We start from the raw sequence: 12,002 nt of genomic DNA, 5'->3' as shown, positions 1-12,002 counted from the left end.
CAGCATTGCATCGGACCCAGCGAAGCCGCTCTCCCCGACTCAATGCACCGGCCTTTTTTCTACTTGTTTCTTAAGGTACTGTACCTGGGGGTCAAACGACTCCGTAACCAGCCCCCATTGGCGTTGCATTGTAGGAAACGGCTCCGTCACGACACAGCATAATACCAACTTGCAGTATTTGTGCCTAAAGGCACTGTTTTCATATTTTAAGTGCTAAATTCATATTTTTAACTGTGTATTGCAGATTTTGTATCATATTTAGTCTTGTTTATTTAGATAAAATATTAACTATTTTTGTAAACCTGTGTTGTGTCATTTTGTAGTGGTTCACTGTATTACTGTGTGTGTTTGCACAAATACTTAACACATTGTTTGTGAGTTAAGCCTGCCTGCTCGTGCCAAGCTACCGAGGGGGTTAACTGAGTGTGATTCTCCTTTACCCTGACTAGAGCGAGGGTCCTGCTTGGACAAAGGGCAACCTGACTGCCAACCAAAGACCCCATTTCTAACAAGGGAGAAGAGATAGAGAGAATTAAAAACAAAGCTAGATGAGAGAAGAAAGGATATCTAGAAAAATAGAGACAGAAGGAATGAAAAGTGAGAGATAAATTAACGATGAGAAAAAAAAAAAAAGGAGTAGTGGAAACCACAGAAAAGGATGAAGACAAAGATGAAAATGAAGGAATGAGACAGAAAATAACACCGGAATAGAAAAATAAATATAAGTCAAATATAGAAGAAAGGAAGATTGAAAAAATGAAATATTGAGAAATGGGAAGAGTAAAAGAAAGAAGGACATTAATAAGGAAAACCACTGAAAGATGGAATCAACTAAAAATAAAAATGAAGGTAAGCAAAGCATGAAAAAAGAAAAAAAGACAGAAACAAGTGAAAACAAAAAATTATACAAGAAAGAGGAGATCATGGGAATAAGGAGAGACGGCAAGTAAAATGAAAAAGATGAGCGGGAAGGAGATGAGAAGTTGGGGGACCCCATCCAATGTTTCTTAGGTCACTAGAGTACCCCATGACTTCCTCTGCAGCTGAGAGTCGTGTTACAAGATTAACAAACATTATTCTGTAAAATACGCGACCTGGTCCCATGTTTTTGTTTTTTTGTGGTAAAGAGTGATCCTTCTACGCCTCGGAGTGAGGGAGCTCTGGACAGCAGGCAGCCACTGATTCATGGGATTGTTTCATTTGCGCCCATACAGAACTGACTACCTTCTGGCTGAGTTCTGTGAGAACTCAGCTGTAAGGGCAAGACTGACTTCTGAATGAATTCCCCAGGAGAATCAGTCCTGCGAACAGCTGCCTGGCTCGCAGGCCGGTGTCAGACAGAACATGGATCACAGTGGCCTTAGTGTATTCTCCTGGCACTCACTCCGTAGTGAAAGGGGGAAATGGATGGAAAGCAGCATAGAGTTGTGGAGAGAGCGGGGGAAGGGCTGGGAGACAAGGCAGAGGGGGTGTAGAGGGAGCAGGGAGTGTAGCTGTCGGCGGTTATTAGAAGGACCCGTGGGGAAGAGGCCGGAGTGCTTAATTTGTAAACTAATAATAATATTATTAATATTAATAATAGGTGCCAGGGCCATTGTTAGGAGGCTACTGCAGCGTGCTCCTCCCAGGGCTACCGACACAGCGACTTCCCATCACACTGCTGCAAGCGGGACAACTCTGGGCTTTCAAAGCTAGAAGAATGGCTTCGGAGGCAGACGTTCGCCATTTTAATATGAATTTAAGTAATAAACTATTGTTCTTGCGTTCATCTCTAAATTAGACAACTGGCACCACCAGGTGGTAGACGGTCAAAAGTGCTGCTGCTGACAATTAAGTGCTGGTGCTGAGCACCGGAAAATACCGGCTCAAATTAAGCTCAGCGAGGGAGAAGCAAAGAAACAAGTGAAAAGCGCCAGAGGGGCAGAGGTCAAAGTGGGCGGGATCGGAGGGGCACGCCGGACCCATACATTTTTTAAAAATGATATAAAAAAAAACGTTCGCCAACGTTTTAATGGAAAGTCAGCTGTCCTGGGAATGTTAATTCCAATAGTTGAAATGCTTCAGCTGAAGGCCATTCAGGGAGAGTCCTGTGCTGTGGAACCAGAGGCAGGCAGACACGAACAAGAAACCAGAGGCCTCCTCAGGTCACCTGACGGCCTGAAATGCAATCTGCAGATATACAGGACTTGGGACGACAGATGTATTCTCATTATGTACGGGAGCTGCCAGCTAAGCAATGAAGTGCGTGATTTACGGGACAGGTATGTAAAAAAATTGCATTACATTCTGGGCATTACTAAAATCGGAATTTTAGAACCACCATTTTATCTCCAACCTTTAGCATATTTTGCAGCGGTCTATCTTATATCGTGTGTAATGCTAGTTTAAAATAATGACTTACATATTTATAGTGCTTTCGGTCATAGGCTGGCACGTCGTAGCACAAGTCACTATTCTCCGCTGCACCAACCAAGACTGAAGTCTGCGGCTCTGGACACACACAGACCTCTGCACTGCATTAACTAAGAGTTTTCCTAATGTACTACGTTGCATTTCCCAAAGAGTAAATTAACGTATTGAATTTAGTTTTAATGTAAACTGAGTCTTATTTCATATGAAAGGGAAAGACAAAAAAAACGCACAGAATAGTTTGTATTTTTAACCACACATTTAACCCCGCCCTCAAGCTCACATGAAGGGTAAAAGGAAATTAAGGAATGAGGCAGCGAAAGATGCGCCAAGAGTTTATAGAAAGTGGGGGGGGGGGGGGGTCCAGCAGGCCGAGGTGTTTCCCTCAAGTCCAGGCGGCATCCCTTGCGGCTGAGGTGCGGGCCTCCCTCCTGGCCTCATTTATCGGGACCCATCGTGCATTCCTGCCCAAGGCCCGCACACCTCTGTCAAGGTTTCCAGACCCCCCCCAGCTCCGCTCCAGCTGCAGGGAGCTCCATGAATAACAGGTCTGTGGGGCTAGGAGCCCCGAGGGCGCGCACACAGCCCCAGTGTTGTCTGGTGAGGTGGAGTCATGGCTCATGGAAACCCTTCCACTCCTCATCCGCCGAGGGAGAAGAAAGAACAGCCCTGTCAGGCACAGGCCTAGCCCAGGAAGACTCTGGGGCCTGCCGGCCTCTCCAGAGAGGACTGGAGCAACCACACGGTCTCCCCACAGGTGCCTGTGCTGCAAGGAAGGGCCCCAATACCACACAAGCTCAAGCAAATCCATGCCACACAGGGTACCACAACTGGTGCTCCAGAGAGGACTGGAGCAAGGACACGGTCTCCCCACAGTTACCTCTACTGCAAGGAAGGGCCCAATACCATACAAGCTCAAACAAATCCATGCCACACAGGGTGCCACACAGGGTACCACAACTGGTACAGAGAGGATTGGAGCAAGGACACGGTCTCCCCACAGGTACCTGTACCGCAAGGAAGGGCCCAATACCACACAAGCTCAAGCAAATCCAGACCACGCTGGGTACCACAACTGGTGCTCCAGAGAGGACTGGAGCAACCACACAGTCTCCCCACAGGTACCCATGCTGCAAGGAAGGGCCCAATACCACACAAGCTCAAGCAAATGCAGACCACGCCGGGGTCCACAACTGGTGCTCCAGAGAGGACTGGAGCAAGGACTCCCACAAGGTACCTGTACTGCAAGGATGGGCCCAATACCACACAATCTCAAACTAATCCATGCCACACAGGGTACCACAACTGGTGCTCCAAAGAGGACTGGAGCAAGGACACAGTCTCCCCACAGGTACCTGTACCGCAAGGAAGGGCCCCAATACCACACAAGCTCAAGCAAATCCAGACCACACCGGGTACCACAACTGGTACATCCAGAGAGTAATGGAGCAAGGACAGTCTCCCCACAGGTACCTGTACCGCAAGGAAGGGCCCCAATACCACACAAGCTCAAGCAAATCCAGACCACACCGGGTACCACAACTGGTACATCCAGAGAGTAATGGAGCAAAGACAGACTCCCCACAGGTACCTGTACCGCAAGGAAGGGCCCAATACCAAACAAGCTCAAGCAAATCCAGACCACGCCGGGGTCCACAACTGGTGCTCCAGAGAGGACTGGAGCAACCACACGGTCTCCCCACAGGTACCTGTACCGCAAGGAAGGGCCCCAATACCACACGAGCTCAAGCAAATCCAGGCCACCAGGGTCCACAACTGGTGCTCCAGAGAGGACTGGAGCAAGCACACGGTCTCCCCACAGTTACCTCTACTGCAAGGAAGGGCCCAATACCTTACAAGCTCAAACAAATCCAGGCCACACCGGGTACCACAACTGGTGCTCCAAAGAGGACTGGAGCAAGGACACAGTCTCCCCACAGGTATCTCTACTGCAAGGAAGGGCCCAATACCACACAAGTTCTAACAAATCCAGGCCACGCAGGGTACCACAACTGGTGCTCCAGAGAGTACCAGAGAAAGCACACGGTCTTTCAACTGTTACCTGTACTGCAAGGAAGGGCCAAATACTCTACAAGGTCCAACAAGTCCAGGCCCCTCTCAGTACCACAACTGGTGAGCCGGAGAGCATCAAAGCTGAGAAAGTCTCCACAGGAACCTGTAACATCGTACTGTCCATCAAGGCCAAAGACTGCCCAAGGTCTCACCTTGGCTACACTCTGTACCACAAAAGGAGCTCCAGATAGGACCAGAGCTGAGAAACTGTCTCCACACAGATATATGTAACTTCGGACGGTCCATCAAAGCCAAACACTGCCCAAGGTCTTCCCCTGGCCATGCCTGGTGCCACAACTGGTGCTCCAGGGAGGACCGGAGATAAGAAACTGTCTCCCCACAGATATCCGTAACTTCAGACTGTCCATCAGGGGCAAACACCGCTCAAGGTCTAACCCTGGTCGTCCTTGGTACCACAAGTGGTGCTCCAGAGAGGACCAGAGCTGAGAAACGGCCTCCACAGGAACCTGTAATATCGGACTCTTCCTCAAGGCCAATCATGAGCATGGGTAAAGGCACTCAATAAACCATCACACATGCACTCAGCACGTCCTTACATCAATACATCCATTCACAGACTCATTCTTGCATTTCCTACTTACCAATCTGTACTAGACCAGACACAAACTCTCACAAGCATATGTAAGACAGATTAAAAGAAAACTTTGCCACCTAAACTTGGTGAACATATGTATTTAAAAATAAAATTAAACATAGCAGTGGGCAGTTATCCTGTGATAGTAATGTGCAAAGTAGAAAGTTGTTTTAAAGTTCCAACATAGCTGCCATGTTTAGAAGCAAGAAGCAGTAAAAACAATAATACTACAGACAACACCATTCCAAAATACTTGCTTAGTAAACAACGCACTGCAGGAGGCTGGACTGGCTTGTAGTGAGTACCAAGGGGTACTTGCACCTTGCACCAGGCCCAGTTATCCCTTATTAGTGTATAGGGTGTCTAGCAGCTTAGGCTGATAGATAATGGTAGCTTAGCAGAGCAGCTTAGGCTGAACTAGGAGACGTGTGAAGCTACTACAGTACCACCTAGTGTCATATGCACAATATCATAAGAAAACACAATACACAGTTATACTAAAAATAAAGGTACTTTATTTTTATGACACTATGCCAAAGTATCTTAGCGTGTACCCTCAGTGAGAGGATAGGAAATATACACAAGATATATATACACAATAGCAAAAATATGCAGTATAGTCTTAGAAAACAGTGCAAACAATGTATAGTTACAATAGGATGCAATGGGGAAACATAGGGATAGGGGCAACACAAACCATATACTCCAAAAGTGGAATGCGAACCACGAATGGACCCCAAACCTATGTGACCTTGTAGAGGGTCGCTGGGACTATTAGAAAATAGTGAGAGATAGAAAAATAACCCTCCCCAAGACCCTGAAAAGTGAGTGCAAAGTGCACTAAAGTTCCCCTAAGGACAAAATAGTCGTGTTAGAGGGAAAATGCAAGGAAAACACAAATCAGCAATGCAACAACGATGGATTCCTGACTGAGGGTACCTGTGGAACAAGGGGACCAAGTCCAAAAGTCACAAGCAACTCGGAGATGGGCAGATGCCCAAGAAATGCCAGCGGTTGGTGCAAAGAAGCTCTTGCTAGGCTGAAGAACTGTGAATACTGCAGGAACGACAAGGGCTAGAGACTTCCCCTTTGGAGGATGGATCCCCCACGCCTTGGAGAGTCGTGCAGAAGTGTTTTCCCGCCGGATGGACGCCAACAAGCCTTGCTACCCGCAAATCGTGCGTTTGGCGTTTTTGGACGCTGCTGGGGCCCAGGAGGGACCAGGAGGTCGCAAATTGGACCTGCAGAGAGAGGGGACGTCGAGCAAGACAAAGAGCCCTCACTGAAGCAGGTAGCACCCGGAGAAGTGCCAGAAACAGGCACTACGAGGATGCGTGAAACGGTGCTCGCCGAAGTTGCACAAAGGAGTCCCACGTCGCCGGAGACCAACTTAGAAAGTCGTGCAATGCAGGTTAGAGTGCCGTGGACCCAGGCTGGGCTGTGCACGAAGGATTTCCGCCGGAAGTGCACAGGGGCCGGAGTAGCTTGCAAAGTCGCGGTTCCCAGCAATGCAGCCCAGCGAGGTGAGGCAAGGACTTACCTCCACCAAACTTGGGCTGAAGAGTCACTGGACTGTGGGGGTCACTTGGACGGTGTCGCTGGATTCGAGGGACCTCGCTCGTCGTGCTGAGAGGAGACCCAAGGGACCGGTAATGCAGCTTTTTGGTGCCTGCGGTTGCAGGGGGAAGATTCCGTCGACCCACGGGAGATTTCTTCGGAGCTTCTGGTGCAGAGAGGAGGCAGACTACCCCCACAGCATGCACAAGCAGGAAAACAGTCGAGAAGGCGGCAGGATCAGCGTTACAGAGTTGCAGTAGTCGTCTTTGCTACTATGTTGCAGGTTTGCAGGCTTCCAGCGCGGTCAGCGGTCGATTCCTTATCAGAAGGTGAAGAGGGAGATGCAGAGGAACTCGGCTGAGCTCATGCATTCGTTATCTTAAGTTTCCCCAGAGACAGAGACCCTAAATAGCCAGAAAAGAGGGTTTGGCTACCTAGGAGAGAGGAAAGGCTACTAACACCTGAAGGAGCCTATCAGCAGGAGTCTCTGACGTCACCTGGTGGCACTGGCCACTCAGAGCAGTCCAGTGTGCCAGCAGCACCTCTGTTTCCAAGATGGCAGAGGTCTGGAGCACACTGGAGGAGCTCTGGACACCTCCCAGGGGAGGTGCAGGTCAGGGGAGTGGTCACTCCCCTTTCCTTTGTCCAGTTTCGCGCCAGAGCAGGGGCTAAGGGGTCCCTGAACCGGTGTAGACTGGCTTATGCAGAATTGGGCACATCTGTGCCCAACAAAGCATTTCCAGAGGCTGGGGGAGGCTACTCCTCCCCTGCCTTCACACCATTTTCCAAAGGGAGAGGGTGTCACACCCTCTCTCAGAGGAAGTTCTTTGTTCTGCCATCCTGGGCCAGGCCTGGCTGGACCCCAGGAGGGCAGCTGCCTGTCTGAGGGGTTGGCAGCAGCAGCAGTTGCAGTGAAACCCCAGGAAGGGCAGTCTGGCAGTACCAGGGTCTGTGCTACAGACCACTGGGATCATGGAATTGTACCAACAATGCCAGGATGGCATAGAGGGGGCAATTCCATGATCATAGACATGTTACATGGCCATATTCGGAGTTACCATGGTGAAGCTACATATAGGTAGTGACCTAAATGTAGTGCACGCGTGTAATGGTGTCCCCTCACTCACAAAGTTCAGTGAATTGGCTCTGAACAATGTGGGGGCACCTTGGCTAGTGCCAGGGTGCCCTCACACTAAGTAACTTTGCACCTAACCTTTACCAGGTAAAGGTTAGACATATAGGTGACTTATAAGTTACTTAAGTGCAGTGTAAAATGGCTGTGAAATAACGTGGACGTTATTTCACTCAGGCTGCAGTGGCAGGCCTGTGTAAGAATTGTCAGAGCTCCCTATGGGTGGCAAAAGAAATGCTGCAGCCCATAGGGATCTCCTGGAACCCCAATACCCTGGGTACCTCAGTACCATATACTAGGGAATTATAAGGGTGTTCCAGTAAGCCAATGTAAATTGGTAAAAAATGGTCACTAGCCTGTCAGTGACAATTTGAAAGTAATGAGAGAGCATAACCACTGAGGTTCTGGTTAGCAGAGCCTCAGTGAGACAGTTAGGCACCACACAGGGAACATATACATGCACACCTATGAGCACTGGGGCCCTGTGTGACAGGGTCCCAGTGACACATACATATAGGCCACAAACCTATGAGCACTGGGGTCCTGACTAGCAGGATCCCAGTGACACATAACAACCATACTGAAAACATGGTGTTTTCACTATGAGCACTGAGGCCTGGCTATCAGGATCCCAGTGAGACAGAGAAAACAGTGACAAACACCCTGACATACACTCACAAACAGGCCAAAAGTGGGGGTAACAAGGCTAGAAAGAGGCTACCTTCTCACACGCACTGAGTGGCCATCTTCAAATGCTAAAGTGTATAGTTTTTCCACAATCGTACCAAGCCAACATGGCAAACAGAATACCTATAATCATGATGGCTATCTTAGAATGGTTAAACCACACACAATGGCACTACCATTCCAAGATAGCTGCCCAGTTTAGACATAGTGGCTGCAACGAATACAGCATAAAGAAGATGAAATTAGTGGCCTGGTAGGACTGTGTGTGAGCTGCAGAACACTCTGGTACAAGCCCAGACACTGAAGCACTACAACTTTCAGGAGGACGTGCACATGCAATCAGAAAAATGCCATTATTCACGGGGTAATGGAGCCAATGGCAATAATGGGTTAAACCACTGTCCTGCACAGTATGGGTCATGAGAAGAAGCACAATGTGAGAATGACACCCCAACACACAGAAGAGGGCTTCCATAAATTCCTCAAAAGAAGGTAACCAAAAAGTACAAAATCCTTGCTTGCTACAGCAATTTTTGAGATTCAATGTTACAAAATGCATGTATACACTACAATCTAAATCCATCATTGAAGGCCTATTGCCTTTCCCATACAATGTTCACAATAAAGGAGCCAGGGCTACTAAGTTTGTTCACACTTTGTATAATAAATCAAACCTGTGGTATTGGACATCACTGGCTTGTCACCATAACCAACTCAGACCTACTGTATTGAACATAAACTGGCAACCACCAGGTACAGCCATAAAGGTACAGGCATATATCGTAAAACAATATATACTTTCTGGAAGGGGTCAAACAAGGATTACCACATTACAAATCTTTAACCCCTAGTGTTTGTCATAAAGGGAACCTACACCAAAATCCTTGCCTCAAGAACTCTGAGGTTCCCAGTAACAAAATACCCATCTACGTCCTTTAACGGTGTAATGACAATCTATCCATAAAAGCTTATTAAGATTATCAAACGTTTTCCACAATACATGGGTCTGGCTTGCTGCCTCACTCTTGTTGACTTGTAACAGACACAGGCCTACTGAATCCTGTGTACGATTTCCCAGAAGGCTACCCTCATGCATACAGTCACAAGATTACAAATATACACAAAATTGCAACTGGCAAAACAATATACACCCAATGCTAAAAGAGTCAATCAACAAATATTATCAAAGTTCAAATAATCTAGCCACAGCGTAAGAGAGGAAAACAAAAGGGGGCCACCAACACCAAAGCATTTGCCTACTATTGTAATCTGTGAGACTCCATGTAACAATGGCGGTCATGAAGTTTTACCACGGTGTGCTAACAATACACCATTAAAAGCCTATTCGATTTAACAGAATCTAATCAATAATTAACTCATGCGAGTGATATACATTTTCATAATAAAACTTTTAGACCTGTAGTCTTTGACATCACTTGTTTTCAAACAACCAATCAGGCCTACAGCTTTTATCAGTGGTGTCTCACAATAACCAACTCAGGCCTGCTGTACTGCACACATGCTTTCCTTCAAGCCAACTACCACTATAAAGCCATAACAATCTACTCCAAACGTTTTCTGTTGGCAGACATTAGGATAACATTTTTATTTAATTATCAATGAATTGCCCTGAAGAGAAATTACAATGCTGGCTGATCTCATTCGGCAGACATTCAGTGGTCAACTTGCATAATTTCTTTATCGAGAAAATCTAAAAAGTCAGGACGAATATTGCCAATAATGTAGCAGATCAACTATTCAGAAGTGCTCTAATTTCTCTAATATTGCACAACATAGTAAACCCCAACTTTCGGATCTTTAACTGCTCTCATTTGAAGAGTCATCTCTAAATATTGGTAAATATGTCCAGTTTGGCTTTAGATCACAGTTCAACTGAGATACAGGATAAGGATGTACTGATTTCAAGCATATTCTTTATTACATTACAGCTTTTTTCCTACCAACTGGGATCTTCCCGGAGCAGTTTAAACAAGGAATTATTAGATCATTGCTAAAAGAAAATTCTAAGAATGAAACTATACAATGGGGCAAGCTATCTTCCAATCACTTTGCTTCCAGCAATCGCAAAACTGATTGACAGCACTCTAGCAGCTCAAATCGGAAATGATCTTGAATCAAAGAAACTTCATGATGCCCAAGTTGGTTTCCTTTCTCACATAACTACTGAATCTACTTCAATACCTGTGCAAGATGATTTGTTGAGAGCTGCCAATGATAATTCTACTGATTTTGTGATTCTTCTTAACTTACTTGCACTTTTCAATATAGTGGATCATAAGGTACTTCAGTTAAGACTTTAAAATGTTGGAACAGGCAGCTTAGCGCTCGATTTGTTTAAAACTTTCTTGAAGAATCGTACACCAAGAGTCAGAGTCAACCGGTGCGAATCTCCTCTAATGAACAGGCGTCCCTCAAGAGTTGATTCTATCTAATTTATTATTTAATATTGCAATCACTTCTGTATTAGTCATTCTAATTAAGTGCAGTTGTTCCTTTTACTATTACGCAGATGACATGCAACATTTTTAAAAGCAATAATTTATTGGCATAGCCTGCTATCTCCTGGCCTGATAACTTGGGCTCCTGGCCTGAACTCCTGCTTCAGGTAAGGAGCTCGGAAATACTTGGCAATCGATTTCTCCTGTTTCATCTTGCTAAGAAAGCTTAAACCTATCTTGAGTTTACTACCAGAAAGCGCTGGAAGATTGGTTGTAACTGTGACTATCAGTGGTAAGCCTGATTACTGTAATGCCCTTTACTGGGGTATTCCCAAATACCAAATGAAACGGCTAAAAATGGTTCAAAACCAAGGTGCACGTTATATTCTGCAAGCTCCTGTATTCTTGAAAGCCACACCTCTCCCACTTAAACTACCCTGGATTCATATTCATTACTTCGTGCTTTTCATTTCCCTCTGCATTGTGCAGAAATGCTAATTTGACCATGCTCTGGAGGACGTTCTTAAATTCTGCCTGATTCCATGTACTATTGGGAGACACTTCAAGTCTTCCTCGGCCAATCTACTTCAGATCCTTCGGTTTAAGAAAGCCCTTAGAGGAAGAACGGCCTTCTTGGTCTTGGCCCCTACGTTTTGGAACCAGTTTACTCTGAAATTAACACAGATGGTCTCTTATCTTTTGGGAAGCAGCATAAAAATCTTATGCTTACTAGTTAAATGTCCTTCTTCGAAGGCTTCAATAGTGCCATGGGATCATCGGGCAACAAAGCGATTTACAATTTCTTTTAACAAATTACAAATATTTACAAAATGACAGTTGGCAAAGCAGTAGACACCCCTTCCTGAAAAGGCATAACAAGGATTCTCAGACTGCAATTCTACCCAGAGGGCTGATCACAGGGTGTGACCAACACAATAACCGCGGCCTACTGTGGAAGTTTGTGAGATTCCCTGTAACATAATCAGCAAGCTTCTACCCAGTGTAATGACAATCCATCCTGCAGGCCTACTGGCTTCAACATATGCTTTTAACAATAATAAAGTCACCTCTATTGACATAGTAACTTTTC

At 46.2% G+C, this 12,002-nt stretch overlaps 1 protein-coding gene across 6 annotated transcripts in view; it reads right to left on the bottom strand.

Annotated features, from left to right (window-relative positions):
• The window catches only part of ARHGEF1 (Rho guanine nucleotide exchange factor 1), a 579,253-nt gene that overhangs the window by 486,563 nt on the left and 80,688 nt on the right, over window positions 1-12,002 (bottom strand). The gene's annotated exons all lie outside the window — the stretch shown is intronic.

The sequence above is a fragment of the Pleurodeles waltl genome, chromosome 7 (assembly GCF_031143425.1).
Source record: "Pleurodeles waltl isolate 20211129_DDA chromosome 7, aPleWal1.hap1.20221129, whole genome shotgun sequence".
Taxonomy (NCBI): Eukaryota; Metazoa; Chordata; class Amphibia; order Caudata; family Salamandridae; genus Pleurodeles; species Pleurodeles waltl.
The sequence above is the reverse complement of the archived record's forward strand: the minus strand, read 5'-3'. Positions and strand labels throughout refer to the sequence as shown.